Source organism: Vicugna pacos, unplaced genomic scaffold, assembly GCF_048564905.1.
Source record: "Vicugna pacos unplaced genomic scaffold, VicPac4 scaffold_19, whole genome shotgun sequence".
Lineage (NCBI taxonomy): Eukaryota > Metazoa > Chordata > Mammalia > Artiodactyla > Camelidae > Vicugna > Vicugna pacos.
Window position 1 is genome coordinate 21,587,492 of NW_027328740.1, and position 25,108 is coordinate 21,612,599.

Below are 25,108 nucleotides of genomic sequence, written 5' to 3' on the forward strand. Positions count from 1 at the left end.
AAGTAACAATGAGGAAAAAGAACAAAGTTGGATGCATAGCCCATAACCCTCCCAGATCTCAGACTATATTACAAAAATACAGTAATCAAAAGAGCACAATGCTGGAAAACAAAGAAATATCTATATCACTGGAACGGAACACAGAGACAGAAATAAAAATCACACCTATGTTCAACTAAACTATGACAAAGGAAACAAAATTATACAATGCCTAAAAGACAGTCATCATCAAGTGATGTTAAGAAAGCTAGACAGCTACATGTAAATCAATGAAATTAGAACACTCCCAGAAGAGGCAAGATGGCGGAGTAGAAGGACGCTCGTAAGTCACCATCTCCCACAAATACAGCAATACCCACATCTACAGACCCACTCAGCCAACCAGAGTGCCTGCGGAAATCCGACAGAACATCGCCCTCTTCAAAAGATATAGACGCCAAAAATCTGGTAGGGGAAAAGGAAAAAAGAAAGAACAAAAGGCAAAGCAGCACGGGACGGGTCCCGCGGGGAGGGAGCGGCAAAGGAGGGCAGGAGCTCGCTCACTGGGTCTCCCCTCTCCAACTGAGAGGCCAGCGGGACGGAGGGGGAGCCTCTGAGGCTCGGACCTGTACAGAGTAGACCTTGTCTGACAGAACTAAGTTAAACGGGCACAAAGCGTTCTCCCGACACCCAGACTGAGACGCGGGCAGGCAGCGGTGGGCAGGGCCAGGCTGCACAAGCCGGGCGGAGGACGGGGGCGGCTGCACGGAGGCAGCCCCTGGGAACTGCAAGGGGCTGGGGGCCGTGGCTGTGGGTGTACAGGACAGAACAACCTGGGCCCTCTAAAACGGCAAGATTGATGTGCTCTCGGGGGAAGGGCGCCTACCCCCATCTCTGAAAACCCGCAGAAACTTTTCAGGGGAAGAGAGGTGGGGCTCAGGCACAGCCGCCATATTCTCCGGTGCTGAACCCTCAGGAGGGGGCGGGGGCGAACCCTTCATCCGCATTGAAGGGTTTAGCAGCCTCAAAGGCCAGACTGAGACTCGCCTACAGCCCGGGGCAGATAGGATCCTTCCATCCTGGACCCTCAGAGAACTTGCTCCACAAAGACAAACAAGCAGCTGGGTCTTGGCTCGGAGCAGGGATGAGGCTGTCCCTCAGTCTTCCCTGAGCCACCCACGGAGCGCCGACCAGGGCGGAGCGCGCAGCCGCACAGAGCAGCGGAGCTACCAGCGGCGCAGGTAGAGGGAGAGCAGCCCCCGCCTGTCGGGCAAGAACACAGCCCCTGACTGAAGTGCTGGGAGGGGGCACGACCCGCCCTCATACCTGTACAGTCTACAACATCTGACTATGGCATCCGGAGGGGCAGTGACCCGCCCGCCCACAGCAGAGGAAAGCTGCATCTGACCCTGTGTTAGGAGGAGGAGCGATCTGCTTGCTGACAGGTGCTGGGAGCAGTACAGAAGAGGGCGCCAACAGAGGGCTTATGAAAACAAGCTGAGCTACCAAAACAGGACGAAGACAGAAAGACTTCACATTAAAAGCACACAGACTCCAGGAGAACACCGACAACCCCCTTTTTTTTAAATCTGTTTTTACCTGTTCTATTTTCAATTACACCCTTAATTTTTACTTCTTAATTCATTTCTATTTCTCTTGGGTTTTGATGTCCTGTTATTGATTAGACACAGGTTTCAAATATATCTATTCATTTCCCCACCGCTTCTTTTTTTTTTTTAGGTTTTAAAAGGACGTCTCAACCCGATTAATACTCTGCTTCACCTTGCTCTTCTATTATTCATTATACACTGTTTTCAAACCCTCTCTCTCCCTTCTTTTAAAAATCTTTCTCTCTCTCTCTTATTTTTTTTCTTTTTTTCTAAGTTCTATTCCTAAATAGGCACTAGACAGATAAAATCCTTAAGATCCAAAATAGACAACTGATACTCAATAAAGCACAATACCAGAGAGGTATGAGCAAGATTAAAAAGCAGAGAAACCTTTCCCAATTAAAAGAACAAGAGGAATCCCCTGAAAGAAAGATCAATGAACTAGACATTGATAGCCAACTAGATCAAGATTTCAAAAAAGGATTGATCAAATTGCTGAAGGAATAAAAAGAGATAGTGCTTAGAGATATAAAATATGTCAAAAATGAAATTGAAGCTATAAAGAAGAGCCAAGAAGAATGGGTAAACTCATTGACAGAGACAAAGAATGACCTAATAGCTGTGCAATGCTGAGTAGTTAATGCAGAGGGACGAATTAGTGATCTAGAAGACAGAGCAATAGAAAGCACCCATTCAGAATAACTACTAGATAAGCAAATAAAAAATAATGATAATAGCATAAGGGACCTATGGGATAATATAAACAATCCCAATCTTCACATAAGAGGGTTCCCAGAAGGGGAAGAAGAATCAAAGGGGATTGAAAAGGTTATTGAAGAAATCATGACTGAAAACTTCCCAAACTTAAAGAAGGAATCAGATATCCAAGTACAGGAAGCACAGAGGGTCCCAAACAGGAAGAATCCAAATAGACCCACACCAAGACATTTCATAATCAAGATGGCCAGAGTCAAGGTTAAAGAAATGATTCTTAAGGCAGGAAGAGAAAAGCAAAGAGTGAATTACAAGGGAACCCCCAAAAGGCTCTCAGCTAATTTCTCTACAAAAACACTACAGGCCAGAAGGGAGTGGAAGATATATTCAAAGCCCTGAATGAAAAAATGATGCAGTCTAGGATACTTTATCCAGCAAGGCTATCCTTTAGGATAGAAGGAGAAATAAAGAGTTTCACAGACAAAAAAAAAAAAAGCTGCAGGAGTTTAGCAACACTAAACCCACGTTAAAAGAAATATTGAAAGGGCTATTCTAAATAGAAAAGCAGCAGGATGCTACAGAAATGTGAAACTCACCACTGGAAAGGTAATAATTCATGAATTACAAATAAAGAAAACATACAAATCACTGAGAGTGGAAGAGAGAGGCAGGGAAATATAGAATATTTTTTCTTTCTTATTTAAATTTTCTAAAGGGTAAGATGGGATTGAGATCATGTTACTATCAGTTTAATAAAAACAGTTATAATAATAGGTTAATAGATTTATAAAAAAGGGTAACCACAAGTCAAAAATTTACAAGGGAGTCACAAAAATTAAATAAAATCCATGATAATACAAAGGAAAATTACCAAACCACAAAAGGAAGAAGAAAGGAACAAAGAGGATATACCAATTCAACTGCAAAGATAAGTTCAAAATGGCAATAAACACACATCTATCATTAATTACTGCAAATGTTAATGGACTAAATGCTCCAGTCAAAAGATATAGAGTGGCAGACTGGATAATAAAGCAAGAACCTTCAAAAGGCTGCCTACAAGAAACCCAATTTAGGGAGAAGGACACATATAGATTGAGAGTGAAAGGATGGTAAAGAATATTCCATGCAAATGGAAAAGCCAAAAAAGCAGGTGTTGCAGTACTAATTTCAGACAAAATAAACTTTAAATCAAAGGCCATAAAGAAAGATAAAGAAGGACATTTAATACTGATTAAAGGAGTGATACAAGATGAAGATATTACACACATCAATATATATACACCCAATATAGGAGCACCTAAGTTCATACAAGAATTACTAACAGAGATAAAGGGGGATATTGATGGGAATACAATCATAGTTGGAGATTTTAACACTGCATTAACATCACTAGACAAATCTTCCAGACAGAAAATAAACAAGGCAGCAGAGAAATTAAATACTACAATAGAAAAACTAGATTTGGTGGATAATTTCAGAGCATTACACACCAAAAGAATAGGATATACATTCTTTCCAAGGGAACATGTAACATTTTCCAGGATCGATCATGTGCTTGGGCACAAAAGAAACCTCAACAATTTTAAGAAGAAAGAAATTATCTCAAGCATCTTTACTGACCACAATGCCATGAAACTGGAAATCAACAACAGAGAAACAAAGGAGAAAAAAAGGAAAGCATGGAGATTAAACAATATGTTATTGAAAAACCAATGGATCAATGAGGAAATTAAAGCTGAAATTAAAAAATACCTTGAGACAAATGATAATGTAAGCACAACCACTCAAAACCTATGGGACACAGCAAAGGCAGTGCTAAGAGGGAAGTTTATAGCGATACAGGCTTTCCTCAAAAAAGAAGAACAATCTCAAATAAACAAGTTAACCCACCAAAGAACAAAAAGCCCCAAAAAGGAGCAGAAGGAAGGAAATAATAAAGATCAGAGAGAAATTAAATACAATTGAGATTAACAAGAGCATAGAAAAATCAACCAAACCAAAAGCTGGTTTTTTGAAAAAGTAAATAAAATCGACAAACATCTGGCCAAACTCACAAAGAAGAAAAAAGAGAGAGCACAAATTACAAAATAAGAAAGGAAAACTGAGAAATTACAACAAACAAAATAGAAATAAAGAATATCATACGAGAATATTATGAAAAACTATATGGAACCAAACTGGATAACCTAGAGGAGATGGACAAGTTTCTGGAAACATACTGTCCACCAAGACTGAATCAAGAAGAAACTGAACACTTGAACAATCCGATCACTAGAAAGGATATAGAAATAGCAATTAAAAACCTCCCTACAAATAAAAGTCCAGGACCAGATGGCTTCAACGGGGAACTCTACCAAACATACAAAGAAGAACGCATACCAGTCCTTCTCAAATTCTTCCAGATGATTGAAAAGGAGGGAAAACCCCCAAATACATTCTATGAAGCCACAATCATCCTGATACCAAAACCAGGCAAAGACACTACAAAAAAAGAGAATTATAGGCCAATATCACTGATGAACATAGACGCCAAAATCCTCACCAAAATTTTAGCAAATTGAATCCAACAACACATAAAAAAGATTATACATCATGACCAAGTGGGGTTCATCCCAGGGACACAAGGCTGGTTCAACATACACAAATCAATCAATGTAATACATCACATCAACAAGAGAAAGGACAAAAACCACATGATCATCTTAATCGATGCAGAAAAAGCATTTGATAAAATTCAACATTCATTTATGATAAAACTCTCGCCAAAGTGGGTATAGAGGGAACATATCTCAACATAATAAAAGCTATATATGACAAACCTACAGCCAGCATAGTACTCAATGTTGAAAAACTCAAAAGCTTCCCACTAAAATCTGGGACAAGACAAGGATACCCACTATCACCCCTCCTATTCAATATAGCCCTGGAAGTCCTACCCACAGCAGTGAGCAAGAGAAAGAAATAAATGGATCCAGATTGGAAATGAAGTGATAAAAGTGTCATTATATGCTAATGACATGTTTCTATATATAGAAAACCCTAAAAGGTCCACACAAAAGCTACTAGATTTGATTGAAGAATTCAGGAAGGCAGCTGGTTACAAAATTAACTTTCAAAAATCAGTTGCATTTCTTTATACTAACGATAAATCAACAGAAAAAGAAAGTAAAGAAACAATCCCCTTTAAAATAGCACCCTAAATAATAAAATATATGGGAATAAATCAAACCAAGTAGATGAAAGAATTATACACAGAAAACTATTAACCGTTGATGAAGGAAATAAAAGAAGACTTTAAAAAATGGAAAGATATTCCATGCTTCTGGATTGGAAGAATCAATATTGATAAACTGGTCACACTGCCCAAGGCAATCTACAGATTTAATGAAATTCCTATCCAATTACCCAGGATATATTTCATAGAAGTAGAACAAATCATCATAAAATTTATATGGAACCATCAAAGACCTAGAATTGCCAAAGCATTGCTGAAGAGAAAGAAAGAGCCTGGAGGAATAACTCTCCCAGGCTTCAGACAATACGATAGAGCTACAGTCATCAAGACAGCATGGTATTTGTAACAAAACAGACATATAGACCAATGGAACAGAATAGAGAATCCAGAAATGAACTCACAAACATTTGGTCAACTCATATTCGACAAAGGAGGCAAGAATATACAATGGATAAAAGACAGTCTCTTCAGCAAATGTTGGTAAAACTGGACAGCAGCATGTAAAACAATGAAGCTAAAACACTCCCTTAAACCACATACAAAAATCAACTCAAAACGGATTAAAGACTTAAACATAAGACAAGATAAAATAAACCTCCTAGAGGAAAATATAGGCAAAACATTATCTAACATATATTTCAAAAATTTTCTCCTAGAAGAAATAAAAGCAAGAATAAAGAAATGGGACTTAATGAAACTTACAAGCTTCTGCACAGCAAAGTAAACCAGAAGTAAAACAAGAAGAAAACCTACAGAGTGGGAGAAAATTTTTGCAAGTGAAACTGACAAAGGCTTGATCTCCAGAATATATAAGCAGCTCATATGACTCAATAAGAAAATAATAAACAACCCAATCCAAAAGGGGGCAGAAGACTTAAACAAGCAATTCTCCAAGGAAGACATACAAATGATCAAAAGGCACATGAAAAAATGCTCTATATCACTAATTATCAGAGAAATGCAAATCAAAACTACAATGAGGTATCACATCACACCAGTCAGAATGGCAGTCATTCAAGAGTCCAAAAATGACAAATGCTGGAGAAGCTGTTGAGAAAGAGGAACCCTCCTACACTGCTGGTGGGAATGCAGGTTGGTGCAGCCACTGTGGAAAACATTGTGGAGATTCCTCAAAAGACTAGGATTAGATTTAACATATGAGCCAGGAATCCCACTCCTGGGCTTGTATCAAAAAGGAAATCAACTTCAGGATGACATCTGCACCCCAATGTTCATAGCAGCACTATTTACAATAACCAAAACATGGAAACAGCTTAAATGTCCATCAACAGGTGACTGGATAAAGAAGATGTGATATATTTATACAATAGAATACTACTCAGCCATAAAATCCAACAACATAATGCCATTTGCAGCAACATGTTTGCTCCTAGAGAATGTCATTCTAAGAGAAGCAAGCCAGAAAGAGAAGAAAATTACAATATGAGATCGCTCATATGTGGAATCTAAAAAACAAAAACAAAAACAAACAAACAAACAAAAACAAAGCAAAAATACAATTCAGAAATAGACTCATGGACAGAGAATACAGAATTGTGGTGAGGAGGGCGGTAGAGGGTGGGAAGGGATAGATGGGGATTTCAAAATTGTAGAGTAGATAAACAAGATTACACTGTATAGCACAGGAAAATATACACAAAATGTTATGCTAAATCACAGAGAAACAAATGTGACAATGAGTGTGTATATGTCCATAAATGACTTAAAATTTGTGCTGAACATTGGAATTTGACCCAAAATTGTAAAATGATTATAAATCAATACAAAATGTTAAAAAAAAAACAAAAAAGAACACTCCCACACACTGTACAAATATAAACACAAAATGATTTAAATATCTGAATCTAATATATGACAAAATATAACTCCTGGAAACTAACATAGGCAAAACAAGACATAAATTGTAGCAAAATTTTCTTATGTCCCTCTCCCAAGCTGAAAACTATAAAAGCAAAATAAACAAAAAGGTCCTAATTAAACTTAAAAGCTTTTACCCAGCAAAGTAAACAAAATGAAAAGATGAAATTCCAAATGGGAGAAAACATTAGGAAACAATTCAATTAACAAGAGGCTAATTTCAAAAATACACACATCGTTCATAGAACTCCATTTCAAAAATCTACAAACAACTCAGCCAGAAAATGAGCAGAAGACAATTCTCCAAAGAAGACACACAAATGACAAACAGGAACATAAGGATATGCTCACATTGCTAATCATTATACAAAGGGAAGACAAAAATAAAATAATGTTTTACCTCACACTAGTGAGAAGGGCTGTCATGCAAATGTCTACAAATAATAAAGACTAAGGTGGCTGTGGAGAAAAAGGGACTCTCCAACGCTGTTGGTGGGAATGAATATTGGTGCAACAACATTGGAAACTGTATGGAAGTTTTTTAAAAATAAACATAGACCTATCATATGACGCAGCAATCCCAATCCTGGGCATATAAAAGATGAAACCTGAAAACAAAGAATCCTAGGGTAAAACATAAGAAGTACACCCTGACATTGGACTTAATTTGATTTTACATATGTTTCCTCTTGCAAGGGAAGCAGAAGCAAAACTAACAAAATATGATTGTATCTCTGTAAACAGATTTACACTGCTGAAGAAATGATCAGTAAAATGAAAAGTCAACCAACAAAATGGGAGAATATATTTTCAAGTGATATTTTCCAAACTAGTGTTAATATCCAAAATATATGGCAAACTCTTACCCCACAACAACAACAAAAAATACCAAACAATCCAATTAAAAAAAGTTCATAGCAATGAACAGATAGATCTGAATCAATTTTTTGTAGAAAACATATGGTTGGCTAAATGACACATGAAATTATATTCAGAGTTATAAATTATTAGGAAAGTCATAAACCATAAATGAGACAAGAACTGACAATTGTCAGAAGGCTCTCATCAAAAAGAAAGGAAATAAATGATGGTGAGATTGTGGAGAACAAGGAACACCATGGACACTCTTGATAGGAATGCAAAGTATTGATTCCAATGCATATATACATCAAATTATTTTCATCCAGTTTTCTATCAAGGGATGTTGGGTGTAGGCCCCTGTCTGAAGGCTCTGGAGAATAAGCCCATGGGCTGAACTGATAAACAAGCTGTGAGGAATGTCACATATCCAGGTTGTATAAAAAATGGCCTAATCAATGTATCTAGTATGGATGGCTGGATAGCCTATGCTGGGTAAGATACTCAGATGAGGACAAACTAAGACAGGCACAGCCGGCTGGATAAGAGATGGCCTACTTAATGAAGTTCCGTGATGAACTTTAAAACAATCCTTGATCATTTAACATCCTGTGCTTACTGCAGGAGCATGGGGACATAAATAGTTTACGTTTATTCACATTGTTATAACTTAGATGATATGTGAGGCATTGTGCATGTCCTATATAAAACGTTCTTCTAAGAATCAATAAACAGACAACTACTTCGCTTCTCTCCACACAGTGTTTGTGTGTATATGATATCGTGCCACTGACAGGGTTAATTTAATTTGTTGGGAGTATCATAAAAGGATGTTGCATTATATACAATGCTCTTTCTGCACCTATTGAGATGATTATGTGTTTTATTTCTCATTCTATTAGTGTGGCATGTCACCTTTATTGATTTGAATATTTTGAAGTATCCTTAAACCCAGGGATAAATCCCTTTAGTCATGTATGTGTATGATACATTAAATGTGTTGTTGAATTCATTTTGCTTGTGTTTTGTTGAGAATTTTGGCACATATGTTCATCAGGGATAATATTCTATATTTTGCATATAATGTCCTTTCTAGCATTGTTATGCAAATAAATCTGGCATCATAAAACAAGTTTGGAATCTTTCACCCCCTTCAAATTCTTGGAGGATTTGGGGAAGAATTGGTGAATAATTGTCTTCAAATGTATGACAGAATTCAGCAGAAAATTCGTCTTGTAAATTTTTACTAGTTTGGAAAGTTTGCATTATTTTTGTACTCTTACACTCTTTTGCCCTGTTTAATTTTCTTATTTCTTCTTGATTCAGTATTGGAAGACATATGTTTCTGGAAATATGTCTTTTGTTCTAGGTCATTCAAATCGTTGGCTAGTGGTAATTTCTTATGATGATTTGCATCTCTACAACATCAGTGGTAATATCTTCTCTTTTATTTCTAATATTATCTGAGTCATTATTTTCTTAGACAACCTAAACTTTTGTCTACTTTATGTTAAAAAGAAACAGAGTTAAGTATATTTTTTTATCTTTTCAACTGTTTTTCTTGTTATTTGACTTACTCTCATTCATTTAATTTTCTTCTTTATTCTTTGTTTTCACCTAGATTCTTGAAGTGTAATGTTAAGAAGTGTGAATCTTTGTATTTCATTTATTATTAAATATTTTTATTTAGTTATTATTTATTTATTTATTTATTTACATATTTATTCATTTATTTATCATTGAAATACTGCCATTTACAATGTGTCAATCTGTGATGTATAGCACAGTGTTCCCGTACATGCATATATTTGTGTGCCTATTAAAGTTTACTTCACGATATTTAACTTACTGCCCTGTGTCATAGAAAAGAAATTTTGAAAAAATCTATTTTTATATATAGTGGATAGCTTTTATAAATCTACAGCTCCCAAATATATACTCTCGCAGCCCTTTTTGGCAGTAATCATACAATTGTTTATTAGATCTGCGACTGTGTTTCAGTTTTGTAGATAAAATCGTAGTGTTCTCATCCAAATTTTTTTTAGTTTTCCACATATGTCGTGTCATGTATTATTTTTCTTTCTCTTTCTGGCATTTTTCAATTAGATTGACACTTTTGGGGACATCCATTTTGCTTCAAATGTCATAGTTTTACCATTTTTCATTGCAGAATATTATTCCAATGTGTAAATATGGCATAACTTCTGAATACTGTCATCTGTTGTTGGACGATAAGGTTGCTTCCATGTCTTTTGTATATAGCACTGCTAAGAACATTGGGGTGCAGAAGTCTTTTTGAATTAGAGTTCCCTTTGATATATACCCAGAAGTGAGATTGCTGGATTGTATGTTAATTCTGTTTTTATTCTTTTGAGGAATCCCCATCCTGGTTTCCACAATGACTGCACCAAACTACATTCCTACCAACAGTGTAGGAGGGTTCCCTTTCTCCACAGCTTCCCCAGCATCTGTTGTTCGTGGACTTTTGAATGATGGCCACTGTGAGTATTGTGAAGTGATAATTCATTATAATTTTGAATTGCCCTTCTCTGATAATGAAACTGAGCAATTTATTTTTTCATATATCTATGTATCATTTGTATGTCTTTATTGGAGAATTGCTTTTTTAGGGCTTCTGCCCATTCTCAGATTGGGTTTCTTTTTTTTTATTATTATTATGTTGTATGAAGTCTTTGTATTTTGGAAATTAAGACTTTGTCAGTTGCATCATTTCTTAATATTTTCTTTAATCCTGTAGGTTGTCATTTTGCTTTTTGTCTGGTTTGCTTTGCTGTGCAAAATCTTATAAGTTAAATTAAGTCCCATTTACTAATTTTGCTCTTACATCCATTACCTGGGTAGGCTGTTCTAGGAGGTCATTGCTGAGATTTATCTCAGAGTGTTTTGCGTATTAACTCTTCTAGGAGATTTACTGTGTCTTGCCTTTCATTTGAAACTTCAAGCCATTTTTTGGTTATTCTTGTGTATGGAGTGAAGGAGTGTCCTAACTCAATTGCTCTGCATGCTGCTATCCAGTTTTCCCAACACCATTTGGTGAAGAGATGGTCTTTTCTCTGTCATATTCTTGGCTACTCTGTCAGAGATTAATTGAACATAGGCCTGAAGATTTATTCCTAGGCCCTCTATTCTGTTCCAATGGTCCATATGACTTTTTCTGTATCAATATCATGTTATTTTGTTTATTGTAGCTCTGCAATAGTGTATGGAGACCTGGTGGTTTATTCCTCCAGCCTCTTTCTTTTTCTTGAATATTGCTTTGGAAATGATGGATCTTTTATGACTCTGTGTAAATCTTAGGAGTATTTGTTTCAGTCAAAAAAAATGTTTTGAATAATTTGATAGGAAATCAAAGTAAGTCTGTGGATTGCCTTGGGCGGTATGGGCATTATAACAATATTGTTTCTTCCATTACAAGTTCATTGGGTATCTTTCCACTTCTTCAGATCTTTTTTGAATTCCTCAATCAATGTTTTCTAGTTCTTCATGTATAAGTTATTCACCTACTTGGTCAGATTTATTCTTAAACATTTTATAGTTTTGGGTGCAGTTAAAAAAGCGGTTGTTTCTATACTTTGTTTTCCTGTTGATTAAATAGTAGCATAAAGAAATGCAATTGGTTTTCCTACATTACACTGGGTACCTTGCCCAGTTCCTTTTTTAGCCTAAGTAATTTTTTTGTGAAGCTTTTTCGGTTTTCTATATATAGAGTCATGTCTGCTTATCATGGCAATTTTACCTCTTCTTTTCCAGTCTGAATGCTTTTATTTCATTTTCTGGCCTGATCGTTGTGGCTAAGATTTCCAAGACTATATTGAATAGAAATTGTGAGAATGGGCAAACTTGACTTGTCTCAGGTTTTTCTGGGAAGGGTTTTGGTTTTTCACCATTTAGTATTTTGCTGGCTATATGTTTGTCATAAATAGCTTTCATTAGCTGAGATATGGTCCCTCTGTGCCCACTGTGATAAGGACTTTTATAGCAAATAGTGGTTAAAATTTATCAAATGCTTTTTCTTTATCTACTGAGATGATTATGTGGTTTTTTGTCCTCTCTTTTGTTGATATGTTGTATCAAAATTGATTGATTGATTTGCATATGTTCAACCATCCTTGTGTTCCTGGGAAATACCTAACTTGACCATGGTGTATAATCTTTTTTTACATGCTGTTAGATTTTGTTAGTTAATAATTTCTTAAAGACTTTTACATCTGTGTTTATCAATGATATTGACCTATAGTTTTGTTTTGGGGTAGTGTCTTTGTCTGGTTTTCGTATCAGGTTGATGTTGGCCTTATGGTTTGAGTTTGGGTGTACTCTCTCCATATCAATTTTTGGAAGAGATTGAGGAGGAGTGCTATGGATTTTTTCTCTCCATGTTTGGTCAAATTCCCCAGTGAATCTATTTGGGTCTGAATATTTGTTTGCAGAGATTTTTTATTTTATTGATAATTCTATTTCATTTCTGGTGATCTGTCTGTTCAAGTGGTCAATTTCTTCTTAATGCAAAAATGGTGGGCTGAATATTTCCTGAAACTTCTCCACTTCTTCTTGGTTATCCCATTTGTTTCCATATAGTTGCTCATGGTATTCCCTTATATTTTCCAAATTATTTGCAGAATTTATAGTTTCTCCATTTTCATTTCTTATGTTATTTCTGTTCTCTCTCTATTCTTGTGATGAGTCTGTCCAGAGTTTTGTCAATTTTGTTTACTATTTCAAATTTGTTTGATTTTTTCTATTTTTAATCTCTATTTCAATTGTTTCTTCCTTGATCGTTATTTCCCTCTTTCTGTTGACTTTTGGTTTTGTTTGTTCTTCTTTTCATGATTAGTTTACATAGAACGTTAGATTATTTATTTGAAATTGCTCTTCTACTTTGAGGAGAGCCTTGTCACTATGAACTTCCCTCTTAAGCCGGCTTTAACTGTATTCCATAAACATTGCATAGTGTTTTGTCATATTTCTCAAGGTTTTTTTTAAATTTCTTATTTTACTTCATCAGCTCCCCCCCTTGTTTTAGTACCATGTTGTTGAATCTACATGCTGTCATTTTTTCTCTCTGTTTTTCTGTGATTGAATTCTAGTTTCATGTTATTATACTCAGAAAAGATATTTGAAATAATTTTTATCTTCTAAAATTTGTTAAGGCTTCTTCTGTGCCTGAGTACATAATCTTTCCTAGAAAACATTCCATGTGCACTGGAAAAGAATGTATATTCTGTTTTGGGGAGAAGTACTGTTATGAAAATATAAACCATATCCAATTATTTAATCATATCTTTTAGTATCTTTGTTCCCTTATTAATTTTCTGTCTGAAAGACCAGTCTGGTGAAGATAATGGGGTGTTATAATTTCCTACTGTGATTGTATTCCCATCAGTTTCTCCCTTTTCATCTATTAGTATTTGCTTTATGTATTTAGGTGCTCCTGTTGTGAGTGCATGTATCTTAATGTGTATAAAACCCTCATTTTGTATTTCTCCTTTAATCACCATATCATGTCCTTGTTTATCTTTCTCTATGGCCTTTCTTGTAAAGTCTCTTTTGTGTGAAGTCAGTACTGCTAGTCCTGCTTTCTTGTCATGTCCATTAGCATGGAATATATTTTTCCATCTTCTGACATTCAATTGATGTGTATTCCTCTTACAAAATTGGGTCTCTTGTATGCTTCAAAATGTAGGGTCTTGTTATATTATCCCATCTGACAATATATATCTTTTGATTGAATCACTAAGTGCATTAACATTTGTGATAATTATTGAGAGACTGGTGTTTATTTCCATTTTGAACATTTTCCATTTGATTTTGTATTTCCTTTATGTTCACTTATTTTTCTTTTTGTGGTTTGATAAGTTTTCTTTTATTATCTTGGTTTCTATTTGTCTTTGTGACTTCATTGTAAGCTTTTGACTTATGGTTAACCTCTTTTGTATGTATATTGACCAGTTATTGTATCTGTTTATTTTAACTGATAGGAATACAAATTCTAACCCATCATAAAGAGAACAGAAACAAGAAGAAAATACTCTGTATTTTCCTATTTCACTCTCTAACCCTTAAAAATTTTGATGTCCTCTTTTTAACATCATGTTTATTCTATTGTAAGTCATTGTAGCTATTACCTTTTTAATAATGCCTTTCTCATTTCTATGGCATACTGCTTCTTTTTTTCTTAGAGTAGATTTTCATTATTTCTATTTCTGTCGCTAATTTCTTTTAGTATTTGCTTTTGTGGAAGTTATTTATCTCTCCTACTATTCTAAAGGATAGCTTTGCTTGATAAATTATTTTAGATTACAGCTTTCTTTCATTCAGGACTTTGAATATGTCTTGTCACTGCCTTCTGACTGTTGTATTTGTGCAGGAAATGTGTTTACAAATATAATGTATATAATTATATATATATGTAAGGAATACATACAAATGAAGTTAACGAATAAGATGAAAAACTATACGTTAAAAAATAGAAACCATTGATGAAGGAAATTAAAACTGATTCAAAGAAATGAAAAGATCTCTTATGTTAATGATGTGAAACTATATGGTTGAAACAACCATACAACCCAAAGCAATCTACATTTAGTGTAATTCATGTCAAAATACCCATGAGAATTTTGCATTAAATAGAAAAAATAACTTCAAAATATATATGTAACTACAAAGATCATGAGTTGTCAAAATAAACTTGAAAAAGAGTATTAAATCAATTAGTGTAATATTCTCTGATGTTAAACAGTCCTACAAAGCTTTAGTAATTTAAACAACATGATTCTGGCTCAAAAACAGACACCAATCAATAGAAGAGAATTAAGCAACCAGATATAATCCCTCACACCTACGATCAATTAACCCATGAAAAATGAAGCAAGAGTATAAAATGAAGAAAACACATTCTCCTCAATATGTAGTGCTGGGGAGATTGAACATGTGAAACATAGTTTAGAGTATTTCCTCACATTGTATGCAATCCATGAGCACAGAATATCTTTTATTTGTTTTGTATACTTATATTTATTACACCTTTAATTTATAGAACTATGTTTAGATCTTTTATTTCACTTATCAAATTTATTCCTATTTTATTCTTTTTGGTTAAATGTACACACAACTGTTTTCCTAATTCCTTATTCTGATAATGTGATGTTAGTGTATAAACATGCAACATATATTTGTATATTGATTTTGTATTCTGCAAGTTTGCTAAGTTTGTTCATTATTTCTAGCATTCACTGGAGGAGTATATGGAGTTTTCCATCTGTGTATAATTATGTCATTTGTAAAAATTCTACTGCTTGTTTACTAGTTGGAAGCCTTATATAATTTTTCTTGACTAGTTTTTCTGGCTAGGACTTTGAGTAGTGTAATTTAGGACTTGTGAATATGAGCTACTTTTTCTTATTACTTGACCAGAGGAAAACCTTCCTGTATGTTAACATTGAACTTGATTTTTGTCATGGGTTTTTCATATATGGCTTTTATTATGTTTAGTTATATTTTATTTAAAGAAAATTTGTTAAGATTTTTTTGTATACAAATTTAAGATCAGTTCTGTCAATAATTTTCCTACATTTTCTGAGATTGTCACTTTTGAATTTTCTGTTTTTTAATTGATGGTATCAAATATATTGATTTGCATTTGTTAAATAATACTTATGAAACAGGACTAAATCAAACTTAACTATAGTTTATAATACTTATAATATGCCATGAAATCAGGTTGCTAATATTTATTTAGAATGTAATATACACATACAGAAGGAAAAATATACATTGTAGCTTGAGTGTACATTTATTTATTTAAAAATTTTATCTCTCATTTTGAATTTGGCTTATGTTTAATGGAAATTATTTCTAAATAAAGAATATAACTCTTGGTAGAACTGAATTTACTACAGTTTACTGATACAGAACAAAGCTATTATTTACAATTAGTGCACAAATCACTTGTCTTAAAATGCCATATTATACTAACAATGCCAACTGATTCAGGACTGGGAAACATAATGCTTCCTAAAATGCATTATGTTGTGTTTTCCACACCAAACCACATATACACTTATTTCTTTGTTTTTTGATTGTTTGCCCCTTAATGGAGGCACTGCTTATAGAACCCAGGATCTTGTGCATAAGTGTATTTATCAACATCATTTTGGAGCACTTAACAGAATCCAAAAGAGTATGGATTATAAAGATGACATGAAAATTTATTCCTTCTAGGGACTGAAAAACCTTTGAGTGAAAGAATGGTAAAAATAAACATTTGTATGTATACAATAAGATTTTCTTTTGTGTAATTTTAAAGTAGAATATTAAATTACATTAGTTTTACATATAGCACTGAAGTACAATTAAAAACAAAAATTCCCCACTTTGAGATTTCTTAAATTTGATTGATTAAAGTTTTATAATTTTAATTCATAAATATTTACCATTTATTTATAAACATACCAAAGAAATTGACATTTATTCTGCTCATGTTTTGAATATAGAGCTACTTTTTTAAGGTACACAGATAAATAATTACTTCCATTTCCAAATCAACTTATGTTTCACTTTAATTACAAAAGATAATGAAATAGTTATAAATTTTTTGTACAAGTTTTACACAAATTTCACTTTAAATTCCAAAACTTTAAAATTATTTTATTTATTTTGAGCATTATTTATACTCTGTTCACCAAACTGGTATAAATTTGTGTACAAAAGGAAGGAGATTGTTTTTATTTCATAGATCCCAAAATTAAATTATTTAAAAAGATTTTGTGGGGATAATATTTGCAGATCACACTATAAAAATAAGCATCTTATATGATTCATTTTCACTGGATGAATGAGAAGGAAACACTGGCTGAATGTTAATCTTGGGTTGCTAGGAGATCAGACGTTTTGTGATGTCACAGCTACTCAGGTTGAGAACCATTGTGATGGCCTACCAGTTTAAATGTGCAGGCTTGCCAGAGCAGCATTTGAAGCTGTAGTGCTCAAAACCATGCAGAATAGAAAAGTAGCTGCAGAAAAAGTTATTTGAGATGGCACTTGTTTCTTCAGAAATTCAAGATAAGTTTTCTAAAGATGGGTCAACTGGTTCAGGAAACTCCAGTAGATCTCTATTTTGTGATCAAACATTCTCTGGGGACTTGGACTTGAGGTCTATGATTGAAGAAATTGATTCTCTGACTTTGTCAGAAGGATCCTTGATAAAAAGACCATGTTACACACATTGTGACTCTGAACCAGTTGGAGATAATGATTTTCGTTCTCTGAAATTTCCAAGAAAACTCTGGAAAATGTATGGGGGTGACCTATTTAAATCCATCTGGTGGGATGATAATGGATCTTCCATAGTGATTGATGAAGATGTCTTTAAGAAGGAAGTTTTGGAAAGAAAGGCCGCTTTCAGAATATTTGAACCTGGAAGTATGAAAAGTTTAGTTATACAGCTAAAGCTTTATGGGTTTAGGTAATTGCAGCAGAATTTTCAAAGATCTGCTTGTCTAGCTGTCTTTATGGCAGAAGAAAAAGAAGTCTATATTTTAAACAAGGTATTCACAAAGTTTAGTTACAACTTGGTAACTTAGATATAAAATTTAATTTTGTACATCAATCTATGGTAATATAAATGGAAAGCTTTTTTGAAAATTGTATAAAACTACTAAGGCTATAATTCTTAACTTTTCATAAAAATGAGGATAGTGCCTTAAGTAGTCAAGATTATGATAAACTTTGCTAGCAACTATGAATCTTAACAGAAATCTAAATAAAGGTATTAAAGCTGTTTTCAAAAGTGGCTTTCACCGTTACTGCAAATGCTAACTTCTTAAATTTGATGACTGTATTATTTAAATGTGTATATTTGAAATAAGGAATTTCAAAAAATAGTCAGAATTGCTCATATTTTGATGATATTATCTTTGCATTGTAAACGTGAAATCTGAGGTTTTATAGGTTAGGCTTATTGTAGTCTTCTAATTTGGTTTAAAATATTACTAAAATCTTTCCACTTTGATTATAGCTGCAATTCTACCATATTTCAAATTTTAAACGAGGCTGTCCCCAAATTTTAGTGAGAATAAAAATAAGAGTTGAGATTAAAAATGTCTCTCTGGTATCTTCATTGGCTGAAGATTTCAAAAAGAAGCACTTTATAGGAGGGGGTAATATAGATAATCATAATTCTGATTTTGTGGCTTACACTAGTGGAGCAAGTGCATTTACCTTCTCCTAATTTAAACATGCCTCTTAACAGAAAGCCCTCTACTAGCCATATAATTGGTGATACAAATACCCCGATCAGAGGTGATTTTTCTCCTTCATCATCAGTGTCAGACCACGAGAACAAATTGCAGTGGATCAATGTGCTACTTTAAATCAGTTGACCACTATCCACAGGCACTCCCAAAGCAGCTAAACTGAAGCAAATGGCTGTGCTGTGAACTTCATTACAACTACAACTTCTATTTCTCATTACAGCATCTTGTCTCCCATACAGGGCAATTATTTTGGACTGATGGTGGAGCCTTCTACTTTTCCAAATAGATATCACAACATATCTGCCAATGAAGGTCGTTTTTCTAAACTTCAACCAGGGAGCAACCCACAGTTTCCATTGCCAGTGATAGCTGATACATCAACTACCTCTCTTTCAAGGCCAACTCATCAGCTATCTTCAGTTTAATAACGTCATCCTAATTACAATTGATCTACCAGAGGACTACCAGATTATGCAGGATAGCAAAGATTAAAATTTATGATGGCAAATGTCGACATATATCTGCAATATTCTTATTTGAACAATAAACATAAATGTGTACCTGTATTGTCCTTATATTTTTTAAAATAGAGTAAAGATTTAAATGCGAGACTAAGTTAGCATTTAAAAAAAAAGAGATATTTGATTGATATGATCATTTGATGGAACAATATGAGAGTAAATTTATATAATTTCTTGTAAGGAAGAAGAGAAAATGGAAGAATTTGGAAAAAGACAAAGACATGGAGAGAGGGAACAGTACTAAGTGGTTTCTGGTTGATCCTGTAAAGTATTTAAAGTGTTAAGTTATGATAGGTTGGAACAGGAGATAAATGCAGGAACCGGCTCAGGAGTCATGGTCTCTATTATGTCATCCCTGGAATCTTAACAGTCACGTGATGTAGTCTCAGATGGCACATTCAGCATGAGGTAGAATTTAAGAAGTAATTTTTTCTATGGTCTTCTTTGTGCTGTTCTCAATGCATTTCAATTGGTGCTTTCTTTTCCTCCCCTCAAGGGTCTGCACTATATTTTCTAGTGAAAATTTAATGTTGCTTTTATGTTCCAGCCAAAGATATGCTTACGTCCTCAGAGGGGCACTTAAAGCATTTCCAAATCTAAGTCCACATCTCAACATAGTTTAGTCATTCCTTTATAGATCTGGCATCTGGCTACCTTGGAATATCTTTATGTTTCACTGTATCTGGAGATATATCCAGGCAAATGCTTGTCAACCATATTAACTCCAACCTCAAAACTGTTGCTCCATCTCATCCTTGGACTTAGGATGTCCTCCATTTACCTACTTAGATTTTCCCAGTCTCAGCACAGAAACCACCTCCTCCAGATGTTTTCTATCCAACTTTCCTTGTCTAACTTGGATACCAGCACTGTAAGCACAACACGTGCCACAAGATACATTTTATTATTTAGTGAATGAAAAATACATGTTGACTTTAAGCAAAATCTACTTTCCTGAAACAACAAAACTCTCATGGTTTTCAAACTATTTCGTTATGGTCTTTACTCTTCACCACAAACTAGCTCTTTTCATAGCCCATGGACTAGTCATTCAAGACAGTAGTGGAGGTAGGTACAGGAGACAAAGTATTATTTCCTTCTTAATTCATGCCTCCAGAGGCCTAAAGCATTCCATTCTTATTTGCTGGATTTTTTCCTGTCTCTTCATCACCCACCCACCCCAAAATAGCTGATTCTCTTCCCCATACCAATAACTATATTGCCTTGTAATTAATTTACTTCTTAGAATCAGAGCTTCGTCCAGAAGAGACAGTGCCATTGCATATATTTAATACAGGTTTATAGAGACCACACAAATTTTGCCACTTCTAACCTTAACACAGGAAGTATCTAAGAGGTACTAGAACCTTGGTAGTGTGGTCATATTCAGAAACTAAATAGCAATCTAAAATGTGCGGACTAGAAGGAGGTGAGGGTGGTAGAATTTAAAATTTGTCCAACTGCAAGAATATAAAATTTCTGCAGATATTAAGAAATATAAAATATTCATGGAAGACTATGAGTAATTCCCTTTTACTTAAAATAAAAGGTGAAGCATTTTCAGAATGTGAAATGCCCTGAAATGCTGGAAAATTTGTAGGCAATGTCAGGGTATCTAAGGCTTCTGGTCATAATCATGCATCCAGTGTCAGCTGATAAGACTGAAATGGCAATATTGAGTCCTAAAAATGTGTCACCATTTGTGAATAAAGCCTTTGATAATCTTGAGAATTGGCAAATGGGCCAGGGTAAGCTCACGCAACATTCCGCCAATATGTCCTTTACCAAGAGAAGAAAAGAGACCACTTGCAGTAGGAGATCAGTATATGGACAGCAGTGGTTGTTCCTACAACAGAAACATCAAGATTTTAAGTTTGTCAGCACAACTATGATGGTGGCTATGTTGTTGTTTACATTAGCAGTCTGGGGTTCAGATGGGATGGTTCAGCAGCTAGTTTCCACCTCTCTTATTAGACAGTGGGTCTTACCGTGATCATCTTAACAACGTTCTATACTGATAAGTCAAAAGCAACAGTTTACTTTCAAAATTAGAAATCCTATAGAAGAATATTATTTGTTAGTCTATCTGTTGTTTTCTACCTGGGAAAAGCTAGACTATTGGCAAAGTACAAAAGTTGGCTGGTGTTTGTAAACTATTCCCTGAGCTCTGCCCACTGAATTCTTCCCACTAAATACTACAAATCTGTCTACCACTGTGTGTGTGTGTGAAGATGGATTGTTAAGCATTAACTAAGCTTGTCTTAGTTGAGCCATCAGTGAATTATTCCTCTGCATCTGGCAGAATCTCTGTGAATTAAGAATTTCACTGAGCCATCAGATTTTCTACCGATCAGGGAGAGGTAGATTATAATTCTCCCAGTGTATTAATTATTACCTGTTCATTGAATCCTGAGCTGATGTTAGGGTAAAACCACTGAAACCTTTAATTAGACTGAGGCATATACATTCTCCAGTCCCCAGAGCCCAGCACAGGACTGTGTCTCCTTTTTTAATTTAAGCTTATATCTTAGTGTTTTTTCTTTTAATTCTCATTGTTGGCACAACTTAGTTTTGCTTTGAACACACGTTGACTAATTTATAGAGACTGAACAACTGACTTATTCCTGTTTTCCTAGAAATTGCAGTAACATTACTTTCCTTGGGCTACCTGGAATAGAGTGAGTGCAGTCATCATTTTGAAAGCAGCCCTCAGTCCTAATAATGCAGAACCTTTACACTTCTTTGCCCAGCACTTGTACAAGATTGTTTGTTGTGGATCTCAGGGATTTTCCTCACATCCCCAAATGCAACAATGAGAAAACACCACATTGTTATCCAAAATCAAACTTTTGTCAGTATTGCATTCCCATTGCAAAACAGTTAAGAATTTTAGGAGTTCTGAGATTTTACCATGCTGAGATGTTTACCAACCTAGCATGTTCCTTTCTTACTGATGATGTCATGTAGATGAGACAATATTTCAGACACAGTGAACTTTATCACTCACTGCAATAGCAGCCAGGGTTAAATTTTGCATACATTCCCTAATCTCAGGTTAATACACAGAGTGAACTATTCAAACCTACAGAAGCAGTGGGCTGTTAACAAAAAGTTTAAGGCATGATAAAACACTAATTATATTGGTATCTTTATGTATTATTTATTAGAATCACTTGTTTATTAGTATCTTTACCTAGGATAAGTATATCATGACTCAACTTTACTTGCTGCAGAAACAATCATGAGAAATGACATGGGAAAAAATGAACATTGACTTTCCATTTTTCCTCCTGCTTTTATTGAGATATAATTGGCGAAGAACATTAAGTTTAGGTGCACATGAGAGTGGTTTGATTTACAAGTATAATGAAATAATTATCATAGCAACTTTAGGGAGAATTCATTATCTAATTTAAGTACAATATTAAAGAAATACAATTTGTATTTTGGTTGTGATGAAAAACCTTAGGGTCTACTCTCTTAACAACATTCATATATAACAAAAAGCAGTATTAATTGTAATTTTTATGTTACTACGGGGCATCCCTAGAACATGTTTATTTTACAGCTGGAAGTTTGTTGCATTTGAGTGCATGAATCAAATTCTCCTTTCCCACCCCTGCCTGTGTTAACTACAAGTCTATTTTTTTCTATAAGTATGTTTCCTTTTGAAGTGTACATTTATCTACAAACTGTATTAGTTTCTCTTACACATCATACTCTTTGCTATTTTTAGTACATTTCAAACTGATCACCAGAATATATCTAGTTATGATATGTTGCTATTTAAAGATATTTCATAGTTATTTACTATTCCCCATACAGCACATTTCTTGTCCCTGACTCATTTAATTTGCAACTGGAAAATTTTCTCTCTTAATTTTTGTCAAATATTTCTTTTTCCTCAACCCATTTCTCCCCTTCTGGTGAACAACCAGTTACTTTGTATATCTATATCTCCTTTTATGCTGTGTAATTTTCATTTGACTTAAATTTCAATTACGAGTAAAATCATACAGCATTTGTCATTCTCTTTCTGACTTATTTCACTTAGCATATTACCCTCTTGGTCTACCCATTTGTTGCAAATGAAGAAGTTACACTTTTTATAGCTGAGTAATAACCTATTGTATTTTTATCTGTTTGTGGGCATATATATGCATATATATTTATATATATAAATATAGATAAATTATGAAATATAAAAATAAAAAATAGATGGGTAGTTATATATACAATGAACACGCATTTTCTTTATCCATCATCTATTGATGAGCAATTAATTTGCTTCTATATCCTGTCTATTTTAAATAATGCTGCAGTGAATAAAGGTTTGAATTTATCTTTTCTAGTTAGTGTTTCTATTTTCTTGGAATAAGTATCCAGATATGGATACGTTGGATTATATTTTTAATTTTGAGAGAAAACTGCATACAGTTTTCCAGTGTCAGAGCCAATTTACACTCAGTCCAGCAGTGCATCAGGTTTGATTTTCTTACATCCTCACCAACACTTATATTTGTTATCTTTTGGATTATAGTCATTCTGAAAGGACTGATATAAAATTTCACTGTGTTTTGGACTTGCATTAATGATGTTAACCGGTTTCATATGCCTGTTGGTAATCTTTCCCCAACTGTATATTCATTTTTTGTAATGGGCTAAATGACCATAACTGTCTGATTTCATTTTTAGGCATTCTATGTGTTCCATTATTCCCTTTGTTCTGTGCCCCTACCATATTCTTTTTATTACTGTAGATTTGTATTATAGTTTTAAATCAGGGAAAGTGATACATCCACATATTTCTTTGTAAATTATGTTTGTGTTATTGTTTCTTTTCTTTTCTTTTCTTTTTTTAGTGATTTCAAGTCTTTTGGGTTTACATGTAAATTTTAGAATTATTTATTTTAAATTCTGAAAATACCCTTGGTATTTTGATAATCACTGAATTTAATTAGTGTATTTTCTTGGCTAGTACTCTCATTTAAACAATATTTTGTTCCTCATCAATGAACACAGTATATCTTTTCATCTGTTTGCATTATCTTCAGTTACTTTTATAAATATTTAATAGTTTTCTGTGTACAGCTCTTTTACCTCCTTGGTTGGATATATTTCCAGGTTTTTTTTTTTTTGTAATGCAACTGTAATGAGACAGTTCCCTTACTTTGTCTATCTGTTAGCTTGTTGTTAGTGTGCAGAGATGCAAGCTTTCTGTATGTTAATTTTACATTCTGAAATTTAATCAAATGCATTGATAAACCCTAGTAGTTTTGAGGTGCCATCTATGGATTTCTGTTTAAAGTATGTCATCTGCACACAGATACATTTACTCATATTCTTTTTTTCTATATTATATTTACATTAACTTTGGATAGCTATGGCTAGAATTTCCAATATTATTCTGAATAAAAGTGGTAAGAGTGAGCATTCTTGTCTTCTCCCTGCCCTTAAAGGAGATGCTTGCAGCTTTTAATCAGTGAGTGTCATGTTAGCTGAGATCTTGTCATGTATTACCTTATCTGTGCTGAGGTATGTTTCCTCATGCCCAATTTGAGGAGAAACTTAGTCACAAATAGATACGGAATTTTTTGAAACATTTTATGTCTCTATTGATTTGACCATATAATTTTTATTCTTCAATTTGTTAGTGTGGTGTATCATATTAATTAATTTGTGGGTAATGAATCACTTTTGCATCCCTGGAATAAAATGGACTTAATCATAATGTATAATCCTTTAAATGTGTTTTTTGCTTTGCTAACAATTTAGTGATGATTTTTAAAACTATGCTTATCAGTAGTATTTAACCTGTTGTTTTTTGAGTTATTTGTTCAGTTTTAGTAGTAGTGTGATACAGAAAGTTGGGGTAGGACGCCTTCCTTCCTCTGCATATTTTTGGAATTCTCTGAGAAGTATAGGTGATAGCTGTTCTCTAAATGTTTGGCACAAATTACCTGTGAAGCTGTCTATGCCTGGAATTTTGTTTCTTGGGAGATTTTGTTTAATTACTTATTAATTTCATAAGTGGTAATC

General features: G+C 34.1%; 1 long non-coding RNA gene across 1 annotated transcript; it reads left to right on the top strand.

Moving 5' to 3' along the window:
- Positions 1 to 17,579: 17,579 nt before the first annotated feature.
- On the top strand, positions 17,580 to 19,114 carry LOC140693292 (uncharacterized). Its single transcript, XR_012069013.1, has 2 exons — positions 17,580 to 17,840; positions 18,788 to 19,114. It is a non-coding gene; the product is annotated as an uncharacterized lncRNA (long non-coding RNA).
- The last annotated feature ends 5,994 nt before the right edge of the window (positions 19,115 to 25,108 follow it).